This window comes from Dreissena polymorpha, chromosome 3, assembly GCF_020536995.1.
Source record: "Dreissena polymorpha isolate Duluth1 chromosome 3, UMN_Dpol_1.0, whole genome shotgun sequence".
In the NCBI taxonomy this organism is placed as follows: Eukaryota; Metazoa; Mollusca; class Bivalvia; order Myida; family Dreissenidae; genus Dreissena; species Dreissena polymorpha.
The window spans coordinates 76,771,812-76,777,792 of NC_068357.1; the positions used below are offsets into that span (position 1 = coordinate 76,771,812).

Here is a 5,981-nt window from a genome sequence, read left to right on the forward strand (position 1 = left end):
TGATGTTTTGAATGATTGCTCTTATATGATACACTTATTTCTTATGTCACATTACATTTTGTTGTAGAAAACGGATACCGTATATGCTCATTTAAGTGCTCACACTTTAAGTGTTCTATTTTGTTTTTATAAAAATACCGTAACATTTGTTGTTTATATGGCAACAGGAGTTTGCCATAAAAGACAGGGGGGGGGGGGGGGGTGATGTTGCACCCCAGTGTCAATCAATCTAATTTATTGTAAGCTATTTTTACGAATTGTTTATAGTCTTACCTTAATTTCCAGCTGCATAATTCACTCTTCTCCTCCTAAACTGTTGTCTAATCTAGCCTGGTCACATACTAATTATTGCTGATCAATTAAATACTTAACGGCCAGTCAATAGAATTACATATACAGGCTAGAATCAGTTTTGTGTGTTTATTCCATTGTTTAAAATTACGAGTCCGACTTCCTGTTGGCAAAGCAGACATTTGTTTCTAAAAGCATAACTTTCTCCGTCAGTAAATTAAAGAAGTACCTATGCCTATTAATTTAACAAACTACTTTTCATATTTTGGTAAATGTTACCACTTCAAACTGTCTTAATCCAACGATTTTTCCATTCAAAGCTCTTACACATGTTGTTGTGGATGAACTGGCAGCCATCTTGATTTTTACTGTACCCGATTGTCGTTGCCAGGTTACAGGGTATTTTACAAGCGTTCACCATAGATTTTAAATAGTCTTTGAGGAAATGTTTTCAAATTGTAGCGGCAGAAAACGCTCTTTTGAGGTGATTGAAATTTCTTAGGCTGTTGTTGTCATTTATGATTGTATTGTATTGTAGAACTTGAATGTTTGGCATCTTTCTAAAGTTTCTATGAGCACCTGTTAAGGCATAGCTGCATCCGGCGCAAAATTTGTTGTGGTAGGCGCACTGTGTCGTGTGTCGGGCGCACTGTGCCATGTGCCTGGCGCAGTGTGCCGATGTGCCCGGCACAAGGCGCAGTGTGCCATCCCAGTAGTATATAAAGCTTAGCTTTTCTCATACCTTAACTTACGAACATTTGGGAAACATCTCCCATTCAACTTTAATTTAGAATTTCAGTAAACGAACTTTGTTAAATCTAGTAAAATAAAACTATTGAAACATAGAGTAAAATATTGAATACATATATAGTACACATTTGAATTTTATAGTACGACATTAACATTTCTTTAAGATGCATTTCTTGCTGGAGAATAAAAATACATGGACAGGCTATTCGGTTTTGGTTTTATTGAAAACACACACGAAATCCCCATCATATTTCTGTAAACGCGCGGACTGGGTCCTAACAATATATCTAAGGCACTATGTTACAAACTCATATTTTTTAATGATTTTGATCGAATTCAATTTATTTATTTATTGTTTTCACATTCTAAATCTTAAAACTAAAAAATGAAGTGTCAAGAAAAGTCTTAATATTAATGTATAAACACAATCACAAGCTATCTACTATTGCCGTTCTTGTTATAATCTGAAAAACACAGGGAAAACAGCGGAGTACCGACGTGCGAAGATGTTCTTGTTTATTTTGTAGAGTATTAATTAAATCAGTGTTTGTGCTTTCGATTGTGTACAGGGGTTTAGACACAAATACGGGGTGAATTTTCTCAGTAAAGTACAAGCTGTGGCTGTCTGGTCACTATAATGTCATAGGAACCTCAGTCGGATTGTCTTCTTTTTAATTATTGAGATATACTGCACTAAAAACCGAGTGCGCGACTGCTTTATAGTTTAAGTGTTGGATAAAATCCACTCATCAGCATTGTGCGGTAATGCTATTTAATGATGGAAGAAATTATGCTTTGAAAAAATCATAATAGTTTAAGTAAATAATAGATTATATTTGACTACATATTTGGTCAACTATAATAATTGGGCCAAAGTCAGGGAAAGGTAATTTATGCATGTGTGTAAAGTGTCGTCTCAGATTAAAAGTGTGCAGTGACGACTCTTTCCGCATAAACTGGATGTTCGCTTAGAAGAGACTTCCTTTAAACGAAAAATACAATAAAAGCGGAAAGTATCACATTTGATGAGCTTGTGCGAACTTCACATGCTAATGGTTTAGGTTTATGTTGGTTCAACTGTAAATGAAAATATTTCGGTGATAAAAAAGACGAAATCATTGCTATATATGTTAGCATTTTTATATTATTTTATAAAAAATAATATTCTTGACGCAAAAACATCAAGCACATCGCATAACTAACAAACATAAATACAATGCATCTTTATTGGTTATGAAGAAAAAATATTTTGATACAGTCATCTTATGTTTGTTTATAGATTTTTAAAACATTCACTAAATAATACACCTTACATTGTGTTATTTTAATTTGTTTTCAGCCCAAAAAGTTCCTTATATTATTAGATGTTTTGTTACACGTATGTTTATGTTCTATAAATAAAACAACACAAACATAACTCAATCATATGTAGTACAATAGCGTTTTTATATTGAAAATAACATGGTTGCGATGTAATCAAAACGAAAAAGTATATTATTTGTTCACGGTATTGCTTAGGATAAATTTGTAGAAAATCACACACACCTGAACAACGCTATCGTTCAATTATGTGGTAAAGCACAGATAAATGAGATTCTTAATTGAAATCCTACAATTGATTAAATGTCCATGAGTTGCTAACCATAATGATGCCTCGAAGCGTAATGGTTCTTTTGATTTTTACATCCATCCGAAAGACAGACTTTTGTTTGCTCCAGAGTTTTCATAGTCCAGTCGCGCATAGTTCCGCCAGAATGGTTTCTACCCCCTGGCAGCAGTCTTTATACAGGGCGTGGCTGTCGTAAAGTCTCGCACATGAATAGCAGTTTGTGTGTAGTACGTCATCAAATTGGCAGTTCGCTAGTCGGATAGCCTTGGTCTGTCTGTTGTAACTATCCCGGATCTCAATGGAAGGGTATGACAGGCAGCCACTTATTGCAAACAACAAGAGCTGGACCAGGGTGAATACGTGTACTAATTTATTCTGCAAAAGACAAAATAAATACAAATGTATAGTATTCATGTTTATAGTGTTTCTATAAGTGATATTTATATGAGGTAAATTAACGTGTTTGTTATACAGGATTTTTATGATAGGACTATTAATTCGTATTTCTCTGCGTTAAGAGTTACTTGGGTTAATTTTTAACAGAATCGAAATTATTTTTAAATTAAAAATCAAGAGTTTCGTTTGGATATAGAAATGCATGCAAAAAGAAATGTGAAAAGAACCATCTTTATTCTAAAATTGAGCGAAGTTTATATGTAAAAGCTTAAAAATGAACCCTAGATGAATGTCCCACGTAACACAATGCATATACAACGTTATAACTTATTTTTCGTGCAAACATGGAGGTTTATGATTGCTAATATTAAAAGCAAACTTTTTTAAATGAAGATGACAGTATTACGTGCGAAATACAATTTATATCAAATATTTGTTCGAAGTAAATAGTTTAACAAGAACACGCTGACGAATAAAAGAAAAAATGTTAACGGAAAAAGCACTGGGAAACTTGTTGCATAATAATTTATGAAATATGGTTAGCTCGGAATTTTTACATTTCAAGTTTTAAAAAATGTCCCAAAGTCCCATGCGACGTATCCGTTTGGATTATAACATTTAGTTTGAGAAAATATTGACAAATTACATCCATTTGATCCAATAGATCAAATTTCTTTTTCTTCTGATACTGTCCACTGGGAAACATTTCATATTTTAATGTTGTTTAAGGTGAGGAAACGTGAGCTAAAGAGTAAGATGTTTTTCCCCATAAACTTTCATTGAGTTGTTAGGATACGAATCCGTGAGCAAGGTTACATACTGTTAACCGAAGCACGTGTATAACATGATATAACATGATAAAAAATCCGAACGATTGGCAGCAGTTTAATTTATGCACAGCAAGCTATAAATACGGGATATGTAATGAGAACGGTACGATATTAAAACGGTACGACATTAAAAATATCGATTTCAATAAAGATGAGAATGTGCGCTCATTCATATAAAAAGGTATACATTAACAAACAAAACGTATTGAAAAAGAGTGTCCAGATTGTTCAGAAAATCTTAATTGCCTCTTCTTGCATTGTTCATTGTAACTTTAAAATGCTAACACATTTAATACCCTAAGCGACTTCGATTTTAGCTTATTTTTCGAAACAAAATTTTGTTGTCGAGTGCTTGTCGTGAAAAATGATAAATTTCAAACACTTTAATTACCAGATGGTAGTGCAACTGCGCTTTCATCGAGTAAATGAGTAATTTTCATTATCTTTATGAACTCGTTAAATCCCACTAACATCTCAACAATCTGATTGATGGTACATGTCGCAATGTCTCTTTCTGGATTAATAAAATGACAATAAACTCAGGTTTCACAATAATAATTTTGGAGCAGAGGAATAAAAAAAATAAAGTACAGGAACCCATTCCACTTTTTCTGTATTGAATAAGGGATCTTGTTTTCAAATTGTACTAAGCATTTTGAAAGTTACAAATAGGTTGTGCATTTGCTGTCAAAATAAGTAGTTCTTTGTTTCTCAAATTAAAAAAATAAAAACTATTTCTTTAAATTGTCAATAAATTCAATAATATTTTACCATTAAGTAATGTGAACGTTTTAGAAATGAAAGCATATATTTCAATGCAGGCATACATAAGGAGCTGAATTAATCGAAACGAAATATATTGTTTAATGTTTTTCAAAGGAACAATCATAATAATATGTCATAAATAAATAGAAAACAGACATCCTCATTATTCAATAATTGTCTTTTTAATGCGATCATGCTTAGTTAATAGCGTGCAACATATGAACAAAATATTCTGATAAGAAAAAACAGTTTCTAACAAATAATATATAGTATTATTTTATAATTTACTATTTCCAATTTCATTAAAATAAACAACTTTGTATATTTAACGTACCATTTTGTGTTATTTAAATGATTTATCCACTTGAGCTTTATAAATAATCGTTTCTTCAAAAAATATCCGTACAACCTCCTTTTGTCCTATCGTTTTTATACACAACTGAGCCACTTCTGTGTTAGTGTCATTAAATAAGCACGGATGCGATGAGCTACAGACGACTATTCAAGCCTATATCTATCACGTTGTTGTCAGGTGATTGTGATGTCATCGTTACAAATCCATAGTTGCGTGGTCAGGCAAAGAAGCCTTTCCACCAAAGAGCGTTGAAATGAGATAGACTTTGTGTTGTAGTATACATTAAGAATCATTACGTCTTTATAAGCGTTTCCCGAAAACACAAAAAATGTAACTTTATCACGACTTATTTGGACTCAATGATATGAACTTTAAGTTTATTGGTGTATTTCACTTGTACGGTATCATATTTTAATTTAACTTTATCATAGTTGGGGGTTGCGTTTCTTAGGTCTGAATTTATATATATATATATATATATATATATATAAATATATATATATATATATATATATATATATATATATATATATATATATTACTGTATTAAAAGCACTATGGTAAGGAAAAAGTGTATTCATGCTGCCATGCATAAAATTGTCATTTTTACATTACTGCATTTCAATAAAACGTAGTCATTAAGTCTCTCAACAAATAATGCAATACAAAACATGAAACATGATTCAATAGTCTCTTATAGTCAGTAAAAGCAACAGTTGTTAACTAGTATGAGTATTAGTAGTACGTGCAAGAGTAACAAAAGCACTAGTAATAGCAGTAACAGCAGCAATAATATTCGCAGTATCAAACTCAATAACAACATTTGTTTCATTAAAGTAGTAGGCAGATTAGTATAAATTGATTAATTACAAAAAAGCAAGAATAACTTTACATGTATAGTGCTATACATAGTTTCGTATTACTTTTGTGTTGGTGGTGGTTTAGGTAATGATTACTGTGATGTTTGTCATGATGTTGCTGCGTT

The 5,981-nt window shown here is 31.9% G+C and overlaps 1 long non-coding RNA gene across 1 annotated transcript; it reads right to left on the reverse strand.

Moving 5' to 3' along the window:
• Positions 1-2,251: 2,251 nt before the first annotated feature.
• Positions 2,252-5,345, reverse strand: LOC127873235 (uncharacterized). The gene is made up of 2 exons (XR_008046067.1): positions 4,976-5,345; positions 2,252-3,025 (listed from the first exon to the last, which is right to left on the reverse strand). It is a non-coding gene; the product is annotated as an uncharacterized LOC127873235 (long non-coding RNA).
• Between the last annotated feature and the right edge of the window lie 636 nt (positions 5,346-5,981).